This window comes from Leopardus geoffroyi, chromosome C1, assembly GCF_018350155.1.
Source record: "Leopardus geoffroyi isolate Oge1 chromosome C1, O.geoffroyi_Oge1_pat1.0, whole genome shotgun sequence".
NCBI lineage: Eukaryota > Metazoa > Chordata > Mammalia > Carnivora > Felidae > Leopardus > Leopardus geoffroyi.
Window position 1 is genome coordinate 1,552,669 of NC_059328.1, and position 15,734 is coordinate 1,568,402.

The 15,734-nt window shown below is 62.7% G+C and overlaps 1 long non-coding RNA gene across 1 annotated transcript; it reads left to right on the forward strand.

Annotated features, from left to right (window-relative positions):
• The first annotated feature begins 10,656 nt into the window (after window positions 1-10,656).
• On the forward strand, window positions 10,657-13,151 carry LOC123597066. The gene is made up of 2 exons (XR_006711938.1): window positions 10,657-11,081; window positions 11,213-13,151. It is a non-coding gene; the product is annotated as an uncharacterized LOC123597066 (long non-coding RNA).
• Window positions 13,152-15,734: the final 2,583 nt, after the last annotated feature.

Genomic DNA, 15,734 nt, shown 5'->3' on the forward strand with positions numbered 1-15,734 from the left:
ACCCGGGTGCCTCCAATTTTTTCTATCTGAGCATAGTTAACACACGATATAATAGCTGATTTCAATCTTTGTCTAGTAAGTCCAACAATGGGGCTTCCTGAGGGGCAGGAATACATTGTCCTATTGTGTGTGTGTGTGTGTGTGTGTGCACGTGGCAAATTTTTGTTGAAAGATCAACATTTTAGGGGTGCCTGGGTGGCTCGGTGAAGCATCCCACGCTTGATTCCAGCTCAGGTCATGATCTCACAGTTTGTGAGATCGAGCCCCACATTGGGCTCTGGGCTCACAGAGCGGAGCCTGCTTGGGACTCTCTCTCTCCCTCTCTCTCTGCCCCTCCCCTACTTGTGCTCTCTCTCTCTCTCAAAATAAATAAATAAACTTAAAAAAAAAGGCAGATCAACATTTTAGGTAATATAACATGGCAAGTCTGGAAATCAGATTCCCTTTTCCCCAGAGATTGGCTGCTGCTTCTCTTTCTTTATTTAGTGACTTTCCCGAACTCATTCTATAAATTAGAAGTCAATTGTCCTTGTCGTGGCGGCCACAGAAACTTCTGCTTGGTTGCTTAGCAGGTCAGCTTATGTTTGGGAGAAGATGTCCTTAAATACCTTGAGCCAATAAGCACTCCGGACTTTACTGAGAAGGACATCAGTGCCCCAGCAGGGTGGTTCTGAGTTCACCTTCAATTCCTGCTCATGCCGAGTCTCAAGGTCAGCGGGAGGCGAGAGATTCACCCCCCTCCCCCCGCCCAGGTCCTTGCTGGGCACAAGTCCCTGCACACGCACGTGGCCTTTGGCTCCTCAGGAACGCACTCACACGTCCCCCTGGTCTGTAGGCTGGTCTCTCACAGCCCACGTGCTGGTGTTCAGACTGTCACAGTGCCCAGGGGGCCGGGGTGGGGGGGGTAGATGGCGAGCGAAAAGGCCACAGACGCCCTATTCTCATCCGGATTCAACCGTTTTATGAACAAACGCGCTCCCAATTGTCGAGGCCTTAGGGGGAATTTCTAGAACTTTAAAAAGTTGATGTTGATGATTTTTGTGAATGCTCCCCTTGCTTTTGTGGAGGAGCATCATTCTGAAAATGCTTCTTCTCGGGCAGGGCTTTCAAACTTTCTCTCAGTCCAGGTAACGACCGACGACGAGCCTGCTTGTGACATCCGTGTGTGGGCGGGCGGCTTTTGTTGGTTTGCTCCGTTCGCTGAGGTGGCTTCGTGCAGAAGCCGTTTCCCCAGCCTGCGCCCTAGGTGTCGCGGGGCCTCGTGCCCTGTCGTGGAAACACATTTCAAGCCCGTTTACATCACATTCCGCATCTGGGAGCCAGCCCCCAGGCAGCCGCGGCATTAGCTAACCTCGATTACTGGTTTGGGTCATGTTATTCACTTTTGGGCCCCTGGAAAATTCCATTACTCTTTTGCAAGCTCAGCTCTCTTTAAGAGATGTGTGTCATGTTTTACCTGGCCATTCTAAGCTATTTCGTAAATAGGAGGGCTCTTGGGTTATCTCGACTGGAATCTTCCTGGACAGGAGAGCTCTCTCTCTCTTTAACACTCACGCAAACACACACACACACGCACACACACACACACACACCTGCCAGGCAGGGAGCGCTAAGCCGTGACAGGGACAGTGCGTGTGGTTCCCCAGCATGCGGACAGGTGAGAGTCTGACCTGGGTTTGGGGGTCTTCACGTGGTCCCCTCCAGAGGCGATTACTGAGACAGGGATGAGGTTTCTGGAGTGTGCGGACAACCAGGGGTTCCTGGAGTCCCAGGGCCTCTGCCCACCAGACAGGGGCCTGCCTTTGCTGAAGCAGGACCTTGGAGGCTTCAGGACTATTTGGGGGCCTCAGGAGCACCCCCTCAGCGTTCAGAGACAGCGACTGTGTCACCCCGTGGTGAGGGTGTTAGGAAGGGGGGGGGGCCTTGGGGAGCTGACCGTGTCTGAAGGGGGGGGCCCGCGATGGGGCTGGTGCCCTTGTGCAAGACCCCAGAGAGCTCTCTTGTCCCTTCTTGCACGTGAGGGCACAGGAGAACACGTCGTCTATGAATCCGGAAGACGATCCCCACCGGGCTCTGAATCTGCTGGTGCCCCACTCTGGACTCCCGGCCTCCGGAGTGCGAGGGGTGAGCGTGCGCTGTTGATGTGCCCCCATCAGCTGAGTAGCCCTAGCTGGCACAGAGGGTGTGTCCCCAGTGGGCACAGAGGGCGCTTCCCCAGAGGGACAGTGGGCGCGTCCCCAGCAGGACAGAGGGTACATCCCCAGCAGGCACAGAGGACGCATCCCCAGTGGGCACAGAGGGCGTGTCCCCAGCGGGCACAGAGGACGCGTCCCCAGAGGGACAGAGGGCGTGTCCCCAGAGGAGACAGAGGACGCGTCCCCAGAGGACACAGAGGACGCGTCCCCAGAGGGACAGAGGGCGTGTCCTGAGAGGAGACAGAGGATGCGTCCCCAGAGGGCACAGAGGGCACATCCCCAGTGGGCACAGAGGGCACGCCCCTAGCGGGCACAGAGGACACGTCCCCAGAGGGCACAGAGGACGCGTCCCCAGAGGGACAGAGGGCGTGTCCCCAGAGGAGACAGAGGACGCGTCCCCAGAGGACACAGAGGACGCGTCCCCAGAGGGACAGAGGGCGTGTCCTGAGAGGAGACAGAGGATGCGTCCCCAGAGGGCACAGAGGGCACATCCCCAGTGGGCACAGAGGGCACGCCCCTAGCGGGCACAGAGGACACGTCCCCAGAGGGCACAGAGGACGCGTCCCCAGTGGGCACAGAAGGCACGTCCCCAGTGGGCACAGAGGACGCGTCCCCAGAGGGACAGAGGGCGTGTCCCCAGAGGAGACAGAGGACGCGTCCCCAGAGGGCACAGAGGGCACATCCCCAGCGAGCACGGAGGACACGTCCCCAGAGGACACAGAGGACGCGTCCCCAGAGGGACAGAGGGCGTGTCCCCAGAGGAGACAGAGGACGCGTCCCCAGAGGGCACAGAGGGCACATCCCCAGCGAGCACGGAGGACACGTCCCCAGAGGACACAGAGGACGCGTCCCCAGTGGGCACAGAGGGCACGTCCCCAGAGGGCACAGAGGGCACATCCTGGGAGGACCCAGGACGAAGCTGGCACTCCCAGAAGCCACCCCGTTTGTATCAGAGGACTTTCCGAGCTGGGGGTGGGGACGATGGGAGGGCTGGCCAAGGACGCCCAGTGGGGTGACAGGGTCCAAATCCAGAGGGAGAGGTGTGAGGACCAAGGGCGAACGGTGGTGGGTCGTTCGGACGGTGGATGTTTCCTTAGAAGAAGTGTGCGGGGACATCCCAGTCATCGGGATATAAATACCACGTCTCCCTCACCCCTGGCACTTGAACATATATACATATATGGGCACACAATTCTACTTTTCTTTTTTTCCCCGCTTTCCAGCCATTCAGTGGTTTTTATAAGCTCTAAATTTAGAAAGCAACAGAGTGTCTGGGACCGGGCTGCAGGCACTGGGGTTTCTGGGGCCCTGTTTCTGCCACAGCGACCGTTAGGAAGGCCGGCGAGGGATGAGGCCCCAGGGGGCGGAACCGGATCTCGGCCTCGTCCTCGGCGCTCTTGTCCCCAGGGACCACTCGGGGTCTGTGTCACTTGGACCTCCCGGCCCCCTAGGGCCTCCCTTGCTCCCGGTGTCCTAGCCGCGGGGCGCACGGCGTGTGCGTTCTCAGGCAGCGCTGGTCGGTGAAAGCCTGCGGGGGGAGGGGAAGGGCCGGGGCCGGGCCCTGGGGCCTCAGAGAAGGCAGAGATGGCCGTGAGCCTCCCCAGGGGACAGCTGACTTCCAGGGCGGGGCGAGTCCTGCCCATCGACACTGGCGCACCGGGCAGACGGAGCCTCTGGTCCAGCGGGGGGTCCGAGCGGCCCCGGCAGCACCCACGCGCTCTTGTCTCAGGAAGCACACCTTGCCCGGGCACGGGTCCCGGTGAGTCTGAGACCTCCATCCCTGCAGAATCTTCCGGAAAGGGAGCGGTGCCATCGACCACAGCCCCACGGCCCCGACGGATCTCAGGACCGTGACAAGCACTCGCCGCGCCCCGTCCTCTGTCTTGCCTGCCCCGGGGCCGGGACTCCTCCTGGTCCAGCTGACCTGACAGCCTGGGTCCTACGCCTTTTCAGGCCGTCAACCCCAAGCTTACCCGTTCAGAGCTACAGCCGGGCACTCGAGCACAGCAGGTGCACACGCGGGCGTGTCCCAGTTCCTGGCATCCCAGACACCAGACTCCTCAGGCTCGGCCGCCGCCAGAGTCAGCCTTTCGCGCCTGGGGGTCTCCTGGCACAGTCCGGCGAGAGCGACCAGGCAGGACCGTCCGAAACTCACGAGGGCTCTTCCTAGCGTGACCTCGGTGACACGCGTCCTCTGGGCACCAGAACGTCTGACCCCACACGGCCAAAGGTGGGGGGGTGGGGGGCTCACAGTCAGCCACTCGGGATGGGTGGGACCACCTGTGTGCCCGCCCGCTTCCCGAGTCCGTGGATGCTACTAACGCGGCCACAGCGCCACTCGCCTGTCGCCGGCTCTGGGAGGAGACCACGGGCAGAGGAGCGGCTCCGCATTCACAAAACGCTGTGTCTGCGCCGCATCTATTGGGGCCCGTCGTTCGGGGATCCCGGGTGCGGTGCTGGAAAAGCAGGAAGACCAAGCCCGCGCCCGGAGCGCACGCCAGGCCCCAGGTGGAGAGCCGGCCTTCCCAGCCCGGAACCGGTGCCACGGGACAAGGGCCGCCGAGTGGCCGGTTGGTATCTTTGAGGGATGGTGTCGCGGCAGGGCCCAGGGTCAGTCTCAGATACTGAGACGGGTATCGGACGGGTCCAGACGATGGCGCCAACGTGCAGCCCAGCCGTGCCCCCTGGCACTCGATCCGCGCATCCATCGCTCGAACTCGGAGGAAGCTGGGGGAGGAGGTGGTGGGGAGCTGGCCCAGGCACCCCGCGCCCTCGGCTGCTGGTGCCCTCGCACAGCGGAAGCTCCCCGCGCGTGCCGACGGGGGCTTGTGTGCCCACCCTCAGAGGCCCGTGCACGCGCCCTGTGCCCAGCGCACCCCGTCCCTGGGCAGCTCCCCCCGCCGCGGCCCACTGTCCGCGAATCAGCCCGTCTGCTCCTGGGGCCGCTTCTCCCCACACAAAGCTCGGCCCATCGGGGGGTGGGGGCTCCCTCCCTGGTTCCACCTGTGCCCGGAGGGCCCGGTCCCCTTGTGGCTGGCACCGCGGTTCCTAGGCTAAAGCCCCGAACCCCCACGGGGTGGCGGTAAGAGGCAGCACCTTGTGGGGGGTCATTCGGGTGAGATGAGGTCACGGGGTGAGCCCCCCGGGGGAGCAGGAGAAGACTGAGCTCTGCCCCCTTTCTCCCGCCCCCCTTCCCACCTCCTCGACCCGTGAGCAAGAGGGCAGCCGCCTGCCAGGAAGGGAGCGCTCACGGAAACGGAACGTGCTGGCGCCTTGATCATGGGCGTCCAGCCTCCGGGTCAGCGAGAAGGAGATGTCTGTCTTTGAAGCCTCGGGTCCCGGGTGTGTTCTGTTCAGCAGCCCGAGCGGACCCCCCGAATCCCACCTCTAGGACTGGACCCCAAGGCGCCGAGGACGCCCCGGGCAAAGGTGCGTGCGTGAGGGGGTCCATTGCCCACCGCTCACCTCTGCCAGCTCTGAGCAGGCCGGACGGACCCTCGGCAGGTTCGCAAACCCTGCCCAAGGTGTGGGGGGGCCCCAGCCAGGGCGTGGGGAGCACTCGGCAAAGGTGCGGGCCAACAGCCAGCGCAGATGGGGCCCCTCGGGGCCTGCCCGTCGGGATTTCAGCTCTTCCTGGGAGCGTCCGTCCCCAGCGGCCCAGGCCTTGTGGCCACGTCCTGGGGGAGGGCCCGGCTGTGGCTGCATTCCCAGGGAGCAGAGAGGGGCCGGAGGCCAGGGCACCTGAGCCCTGGGGCTTGGCCCACGGTACGGGCTCCCAGCTGCCGCAAACCCAGCGTGGCCCTGACCCCGGGGCCTGGACACCACACGTGGCTGCCTCTCTGGCCGGGCTTGGTGGTCATGCCTCCCCCCGCAGGGCCCTCTTTAATATACCAGGTCAGGGCTGGTCAGGAAATACCCTAAGCCAGAGAGCCAGTGCTATGACAGGCAAAGAGCCAGGGAGGGTGACACGATTCCTGCCCCAGGGCCTTTGCCCGCCCCATGCCGCTCCCTTGCCATGCTGGAATGCTCTGTTTCCAGGTCTCCCTTGTGCTCTTGGCCTTGGCTTTGGGGTCTCAGCTCAGGGGGGACACCCCCGACCACCTGGTTTAACTTGTCCCCCAGCCCAGTCTGTCCTGACCGTGTTTCACATTATGTGTTATTTTCCTCACGGCGTATCTGCCCCTCCGACACCATCTGGACGCGTGTTTGTTAACTGGCCTCTGCCCCACCCCACCGCCTCCCGACCGTCCCCAGCGTGCCCAGCCCTGCCTAGGGGGCCGATGGCAGGTGCACGGTGGAGGGGGGGATGGCAGCCATCACAGAGGGCGGGCGGCGGCCGGACAGGGCGCAGGGGCACTTGGGACAAGGCGGGGACCCTGGCCTCGTCCACACTAAACCGTTCATGTGATGTCCTCAGAGGTTCGGCGGCAGGAGGGGACAGGCAGGGAAGCCGCTGCTCTTGGCCCTCCCCTGTTGAGCCAATGGGGCCCATCGCTCTGCCCCGCCCGCGAGGCGGACCCCCGTCTGCAGCTCCTGACGTCCGTCAAGCTCCCTTTCCTGGCTTTGGTCGCTTCTGGCCAACCGATCTTGTGGACATCTTGGGAGCTTGGTGACAAGACCCGAGGGCGGGTCACGGTTACCCCCCGGCTCTCGTGAGGCGCAGGGTGGGTGTTTCAAATCTCCGCCGGCCGAGTCCCGGCGCCCCTCTCTTGGGAGTCTGGGTGGACCGGCGGGGCCCGCGGAGAAGGGGGCCGGTTTCTATTCTTAGGTTGAATTCCCTTCTGGAAAGCTCCGGGCGTGTCTGTGGCACAGATGCCCGGGGCCAGAGCTCCCTGGCTCACTTCCCTTCCTCGTGTGTCTCCTTCCTCCCGGCCCGAGGGACAGGGCTCCTCTCTCCTGCCTTCGAGCAAGACGTCTGCCGTGTTTAAGGCTCCTGAATGGAAAACACCAACCATCCGCACACCCGGCGCCGTGGAGCTTAGGACACGAGGCCAGGGAGGCCCGGCTCTGTGGCTCTGAGACCACACACACGGGACAGCCCGCCCCAGCCGCGTTTCAGATAAATGCGGACGATGTTCAGCGTGGGCCCGTCTCCCGGCAGCCCCACGCGTGCACGGCGGGGGAAGACTCTGGAAGACGCGCGCACGCCCCCCGACCGACGAGACGCGTCAGGAGCCCTCGCGGGTGAGCGAGGCCACGGCGCCCGTGAAACACGAGCGGAGGTGACACGTGTCCCTTCCAGGCAGAGGCGCCGACCCACTCTCCCGTGGCCCTCGGCGTCTTTCTTACCACGGGGACAGATGGCGCGTGGACAGCGTGGAGGCTCCCGCCGGCCTGGGTCTCGGGTCTGCGGGCAGCTGATGGCACAGACTCAGGACGCGGAGAAGCGTCCCCGGGGCTGGGCGCCCAGAGCGGGCCGGCCTTCCTGCGTCGTGTCCAGCGGGCGATGGGAGCCCGGCCGGCTGCTCGACACCTGCCCTTGGCGGACCCCCTCAAGGGAAGAGAAGAAAGAGAAGAGACAGGTCACTGCTCGCACGGGAGCCCGCAGGACGGAGCCCTTGGATTGCCCAGCTCGTCTGTGATTCCTTCCCTCCTGTCGTGGGATCCCCAGATCCCGCCCTTGAGGGAGCTGCTTCCTCTTCAGGGGGTGGACACTGGGTCTCCGGGAAGGGCCAGGGGCCGCCCAAAGCACCTTGTTCTCATCCGTCCATTCATTCATTCATTCATTCGTCCGTCCGTCCCGATGGCTGTCGTTGGGGCAGGTGCCGGGCTGGCAGGTTCGGGGACACTGGGCTCACAGAGCCCGTCCTGGAACGTGAGCTCTGGTGGGAGAGACAGACAGACCCGATCACGGTCAGAGACTACCTAGAGGCGGTCAGAACTTGCAAGGACGAGTGTGGGAGGCAGAGACTCCCTCCGCTGTGGCTCTGGACACGGTTCCAGTCCTGACCGCTGGAACTCAAGGCCCTGGTGGGCAGGCCCGCACCTGTGCGTCCGGTCTGGCAGCCGCCAGCCACACGTGCCCGGGGCCCCGAGGGTCTTATTCTGACCGACGCCAACGTCTGTGGTCACAGGTGTCTGAGTTACCGCAGGTTTAGAGGCTGCTGGCATCGGGGAATTGGGAGGAAAACCTCTCCAGGCAGAGAGACGAGCCCCTGAAGCCCGAGGAGCTGGAGAGAAGCCGGGGTTGGGGGGGGGGGGGGCAGAGGGGAGGATCGGGACTGAGCAGTCTGCACGCGGATTTTATTCAGCCCGAAGGAGAAGTGTAGACGGTGGTACCAGGGTTATGACCAAGTGACTTGCACGTTTTCTAGATCCTTCCGGCTGCTGCTTCTCCCACCCAGGGCAGCGGGTCTGTGCCGGGGGCTGATGCCACCGACCTGGCTGCCCCCGGCCTGAGCAGGGGGGCGGCTGTCAGTGGGAGGGAGCCGTGGGCGGAGCAGGGGCGCGGGACTGAGGCCCACAGCTGCGGTTTCCTGTGTGGCGGGTCGGGAAACCCCTGTGGTGGCCCTGGGCTCCGGGCGCCGGGCTCGGGTCCCCCAACCCGCCCGCAGTGGCCGCCCAGACCTCAGACCCCCCCCTCCCCACTCCGCCCAGGGACGCTTCCCCAGAGTGCCACGGAATGTCACGGAATGTGCCACTCCTAAAAGACGGACGGTGTTTGTTTCTCGAGAAATCTTGCCCCCACCCCCTAGCATCCTAGATCTGCTTCCAGTCGCCCAGAATCGGACAGCGCCTCGTGGCACAGAGGAGACGTGCACGGGACGTGGCTGGGGGACGACAGGGAGGGCCCGGTGCCGAGACCCAGGTCGGGGGGGCGGCCTCCCCCCGCCGAGTGCTGCTCTGGGCTCTGCTCCTCCTAGAAGATGCTCCCCGGCCTCCGCCAGCCAAGCCGGGAACAGATGCTCCTCTTTGGAGCTTTCCAAGTGAAGGTCCCACGGATGCCGTTTAACAGAAAAGGCGACAGTCAGGAAAGGGGGAAATGGATCATTTTCGAAAGGTGAGTTGGGGGCTGTTTCGCGTCCCCGGACAGTGTCTCGGGGATCGGAGCGCCAGGTGCCACCTCAAAGCAGACTCAAGGAGGGGAGGGGCCGGAAGGGTGACACCGTTCGCCACCGTCACATCGAGAAGAAGGGTGCATTTTGCAGCCACACGGCGCGCACGTCGGACAGCCGTTCTCAGAACCTCCCTCCGCTGTCTTCCTACGAGACGCAGGCGCAGGCCTTACGACGACAGGAACGCGTCCCCTCCCTGGGCGCCAGGTGCGGGCAGGGCTGGCCCCTCCGGGGGCCCCAAGGGAGGGTCTGGGCTGCTGCGTCCGCCCTTTCTCCTGAGCACGCCCACCACTGGATTTGGAGCCCGTTCTCACCCAAGAGGACCTCATCTTATCTAACTGCATTTCCAGATAAGGCCAGATTCTGAGGTTTCAGGTGGCCGTGACTCTTTGGGGGACACCGTCAGCTCACGGCACACAGCTCTGCCAAGCCTTCAAACCCGAACACGAACCCTGCGGCCCGCATCGCCCCCACCCCAGGCTGTCCCCAGCTCCTGGTGGCCCCGGCCGCTTTCCCGGTCTGCGGCTGACCACGGCTCTCCCTCCTCGGAGGCGCCTTGGCCGTGCCGGGCCTGCGGTCGGACCCGCCATCCTGCCGCGTCCGCCACCGTGATGGGAACCGGGCCGCCCGCCGAGTGCACAGCACTTGTGCGAGCGGGTCCCCCCTGAGCCGTCGGAGGGGCGAGCGTCCGCGGGGAGGGGGCAGCGCCCTCGGCTCCCCTCGGCAGACTCGCCGTGGACAAAAATCCTTTCACCTGGAATAGAAACTCCGCGGAGATGATAAATCTGCTTTTCCCCACGTCTGGCTTTCAGAAACGACGCCTGCCACTTACGGTATGAAAAATGCCGACGAGCCGGCTGCGAGCGGCACATGGTAAAAAGGTTAGTCCCCGTACCTCGGGCTCACAACCCGCCACCCTGCCCCCACCCCGCACACAAAGCCTTTTCTTTCTCCAGCTGGAACCGCGAACACCACATGAATGCAAAGAGCTCTTTCAACATTAGATTTTAAATTATTGGAATTAAAGCTGGGATCCTTCCGGGCCTTGTGCTTTCCTGGTTATTTATCACTGGCTAAATGTACGGGTCTGCCGAGCATCTCCAGGGACCGCCCTCACTTAGACGCGGCCTCGGAGATGTTATAAACTATTTAAAACCGAAGGCTTGGCCGTGTCCGGCTGCAGGGAGGGCGAGCACGCTCTGCTCGTCGGAAGCTCTTTGGGAAAACGGGGGACTCGCCGCTCGGTCATTCGCCCTGGCTTTCCTCTGGGTAATCACTTTAATACACTTGAAAATAAGCCTTTCCCCACTGAGGCACGGTGATTTTTCCCCCCTGTTTAGCAAACATTGATTTTTTTTCCCTCCCCCCCCTCCCCCTCCCCCCCACCCCCCACCCTGTCCTGTCTCGCCTGAAACTAACAAGCTTCCTTTTGTTCCGGGGACACCGCAGCCACCCCGATTTGCTGACACTTCCGCCGGGCGCCAGCAGGGGGCGGGAGACCCTCTTTTTTGAGGGCCACACGAAGGTGCTCCCGCCGGACCCGCCGTGGGTCTGGGGCAGGCAGGGTCACTGTCGGCACCGAGACCCGGGGGCGAGGGAGGCCGAGATGGCTCCCCTGGGTGCCTGGGGAGAGGACGGCTCAGGTCAGGGACGCGACACGTTGAAGCCATCAGAACGGGCAGCAGCAGCGGTTTCAGTTCACGAGGCCAGCCGAGAGTCCCCCGCTAATCTGTCAGGGACCCCGTGGCGCCCTGCTGCCGCTGAGGAAACAGAGGCCAGAGAGGCCCCGCTTGGGTGACCAGCGCTCTGGTGGATGTGGACAGCCTCCAAGGTAGCCCCTGAGAATCCTACCCCCGGGCACGCGCCCCTTCACGTGCGCAGCTCCCCGTGGGCTGGGCCGGCAGGTGGCCCTCGGAACAACAGAGGGAGGCACAAATGGCTGGACGTCCTTCCCGGGATCAGGTATAAAAGGGCTGTGACTCCCGACCTGGGCGAGACGCCTCACGCGGCAAGGGACGGAGGCCTGCCCACAGGCACGTGTGTGAACTTGGAAGCAGAACCCCCACCCCGGCCTCCCCGTGGACCCTTCAGATGAGACCACGGCCCCAGCCTCCGGCACCCGGGCGAGCGGAGCCCGGATTCCAGGCCCACAGAGACCTCGAGATTCTAAGAACTGACAGCTGTTTTCAGCGGCCAAGTGTCGTGTTAACTCATTGGGCGGGGCTGGGTGACACCACAACCCCTCTCTGGGTCGTGTGCGGCCTCCCTTCCCCCGAGGTGCTCGCTGGGCTCCCGCCTCCTCACCTGGTCCCTGCTCATCAACACACTCTGTTCTCGCTGGGCAGGTGCAGGGCATGGGCTGAGTTGTGTCCCCCACATTCTTAGGCTGAAGTCCTGACCCCCAGACCTGTGCAGGTGGCCTTGGCAGGTGATATAATTAAGATGAGGCCACCAGGGTGGCCCTAATCCAATATGACCGACGTTCTTATACAGAGGGGAAACTGGCCACAGACCTGTGCACGGGGTGAATGCCACAGGAGGATTGGGGTTCTGCTGATGCCAGGAGCCATCAGGAGCCCAGAGACAGGCCTGGAGGGTCCTTCCCCGGGGGCCTGCAGGGGGCGTGTGGCCTCTAGGGCCGCCTGGCTGCATGTCTGTGGTCAAGCCGCCCTGGCCGCGGGCTCCGTCACAGCAGCCCCAGGTCACAGGTGGTTCCAACCCCCCTGTCCCCTCCCCCGGGAGGCTCCATGACACCCGGAGAGGAAGGGACTCTTGGAGCGGTAGGTCCCTCCTCCTCCAAAAACAGGGGCTCAGATCCTGGCAGCCTTTGCCCCCGGCATAAGCGTGTGTCCCTTCGGCCGTGGGGCCCCCGAATCAGACCCCTAACATACACACCAAGCCTACGAAGACAGACGTACAGGACATCCCACTCCGGCCTTGTGATCGTTTAAACCTCGACAGTGGAAAACTCACTCAGTGCAAACCCTGAAGAGAGCTACACGGTCAGAAGAATCGGGTGAAGTGGGCAGCCGGTCGCCGAGCAGCTGCTCAGAAGGCGGAGCCCGAGCTCTGCAGGCCCCTTGAAAACAGAAACTCACGATGCATACCGGTGGGAAGGACGGGACGGTGTGCGCAGAGGGAAGGGCGGGCCGCGTCTAGTCTGTTCACCTCCGCTCCGTCCTGCTGGGGCTGGAGCCTCGCCAGCCTCCGACGGGGTGCAGGATGGCCATGGCCCCACGGCCCGCCACCCCACGCAGGCATCGTCCCATGAAGGGGAGACGAGACGGTGGGACCCCAAGGTCTCCGGGTCTAGGAGCGGGGAGAACGGTGGTTCACAAGCCTGTCTCTTGTTCCCCTGGAGGCAGGTGAAGCCCTGGCCCAGCACCTCCCCCCCCACTGGCCTCCCCTCCGCCCTTCCCCCCTCTGCTTTCCTGCCTTCCACGCAGAGGCGCCCAGCAGCTCAGCGGGTCTGGGCTCTCCCCCCTCTCCTCTGCGTCCCGGCCTAGATCCTCTTCCACCTGCCCTGCAGTTGGGTGGGGCCGGTCACGCTGCGGGTTCCTGCCGCAGAGGGGCGGATGGGACAGCGCCTGGGATGGGCTGAATGTCTGTTTTCTCCCACCAGATTCCTACGCTAAAGCCCTGGTGTGACGGTGTCAGGAGGGGGCCTTTGGGAGGTGGTTAGTGTCAGATGAGGTTGCAAGGGTGGGCCCCACAGTGGGATTAGTGCCCGTCCAAGGAGAAGGAGAGACCCCAGCCCTCGATCTGCCCTGCAAGGACCCAGAGGGAAGGTGGGAGTCCACAGGCCAGGCCAGGAAGCAGGGCCTCACCGGGACCAGGCCCCGCCGGCACCCCCGCTCTTGGACGTCCGGCCCCCAGAGGCGCGAGACACGGACGTCTGTTGTTAAAGCTGCTCTGTCTGTGCTGTTCTGTGATAGCGCCCAAGTTGCCCGGGATGGCCCCCCGACGGCAACGGCTGGGTCTCGGGGCAGGCCTGGAGCTGTGCCCACCCACATGGGGCCTGATGCCCCCGAGATGTGGGCTCAGGTTACGGTGGTTAGCGGTCCGGTGGCCGCCACCCGCCACAAGGAGAGATCCTCGTCTCCTGCCTGCCCTGTGGTCAGACGGACCAGGCACGGAGCCCTGGAGCTGCTGCACGGAAGGCCTCTGTCTTGATGGATCGGGAACCTGGGTCCCCCCAGAGCTGCCTCGGGTCTCCAGCCATACCCGCCGCGATGAGGGGTCCACTTCTCACCAGCATGTACCCGGGTGAAGTTCATCACCCGCCGGGGCTGGGCCCCCACTCCCGCCGGGCCACAGAGCCACGTGTCCCGGGAAGTTTCCCTCTGCCTCCACACCGTCAGCGGCCTGAGCGCTTGGGGACGCCACAGGCCAGCCCACCACAGCACATTTGACCGCAGGTGCAGAATGCACGGCAGGCCACCTGACTGCTGGCCACAGGCCACCCCCACGAGGCGATAATTTAGGCAGATATTGAACAGTATATGAGAATTCAGGGGGAGGGGCGCAGGGAAGGGCCCTGCACCCTGACGCTCTCACCTATGTGACAAAGGCCAGCCGTCACTTTGAAAATGACCAGGCACCTGTCACAGCGCCTGGCAGGAGGTGGTGCGTGAAGTGGGGCGGGGCGAGGGTCAGGTGGGGGAGGGATGGGATGCACGTACAGCACGTCCCCATTGTAGTTTGAAATCTAAAACCCTAAGGAACACGCCAAGGTATCAGCAGTGCTTGGCATGACCGGGTCGGGTCTACTTCTTATCAGCTTTGTAATGCTTTTTCTTATGTTTGCCAAATTTCCTCCAACAAATGTATTTAGAAAACACATTTGGTAGGTGCTGCGTTCCATGAGGGTGGGGGACAAAAAGCAGGAGAGGGGTGGTCTGGCCTCAGACCGTCTCTCCCCCCAAATAGGCCTGCCTCACCTTTCCCGCCCAGCAGCGTCTCCACAGTGCCACCCTGAACCATGGAAAGCTCTGCCAAGGGCTGTGTCGCTGAACTCCCAAGAGGATGTCAGCTCAACACCAATTCTTTCCTTCTGCCCCCTGAATACTGACTTGTTGCTGTCACGTTGGCTGCAGTGAGCCCGGTCTGCCCATCCAGGCCAGTTTAGTGAGTCAGGCTCATGGGAGGCTGAGAGAAGAGACACCTAACGATGTTATTCCTGACCCAACTGGCTGGAAGGGGACAACAGTAGGCAGGGCTCATGATTGCTGTGCTGTCAGCTGGAGGGGCCCCATAGGCTCAGCTGAAACCCAGAGGTCAGCAAGGAAGGAGGTAGATAAAGACAAGTGAGTATGCTCACTTCAGCTACCAAGAGAAGAGAGGGGGATGGGAGGGATAATTGAACAGGAGGTTGGATGGATAGAGGGGTGGGGATAGGTGAGTGGTAGATGGATGGATGGATAGATGGATGGATGAGCGGATGGGTGGGTGGGTGGGTGGATGGATGGGTGGATAGATAGATGGATGGTGGATGGATGAAAAGATGAATGGAAGGATGCATGAGTGGATGGATGGATGGATGGTGGATGGATGAGTGGATGGATGAGTGGATGGAAGGATGGATGGATGGATGGATGAGTGGATGGATGGATGGATGAATGGATGGATGGGTGGGTGGATAGATGGATGGTGGATGGATGGAAGAATGAATGGAAGGATGGATGAGTGGATGGATGGATGGATGGTGGATGGATGGTGGGTGGATGGATGAGTGGATGGATGGGTGGGTGGGTGGATGGATGGATAGATGGATGAGTGGATGGATGGGTGGGTGGGTGGATGGATGGATAGATGGATGAGTGGATGAATGGGTTGATGGATGGGTGGGTGGATGGATGGTGGATGGATGGGTGGATGGATGGATGAGTGGATGGATGGATAGATAAGATAGATGGATGGATGGATGGGTGGATGGATGGATGAATGGGTGGGTGGGTGGATTGATGGTAGATGGAGAATAGATGAGTGGGTATGTGACACAAGTTCCTTCTCAGAGATTCAAAAGAGCCAGGACACCACACAGAGTGCTCAGGGCTTTGGGCTCCCTGGGGCAAAGAGTTAGAAGAGAAGACAGTTGGGGAAACCCTGCAAGCACCCGTGGCCCCTGCACTCCCACATCGTCCACGGACATGTACCCAGTTCTCTCTTGTGGGAGCAGTGCCCATCCTTTCGCTCACATAGTGTCCCTGTTCCATCAGGCTGCCGGCCAACACTGGACCAGACCCTGGCAAACAGGATCTGGCCACCAGATGTCAGCCACGACTAATGAGGCCAGCCTGCTGGTCACTAATTGGCTGAGGCTCTGGGCATCAGTGGCAGATGGAACCAGGGATGATGGGACAGCCAGGGCGGCCCCCAGCCCGGGACTCGTGTCGCCCAGTCGCGCTGCACCAGGGCAGTAAGGAGCAGGGGCGCTCGGCCGATCCAGGGCTGCCCGCTCCTGTCTAAATGCCTGGCAGCTTTC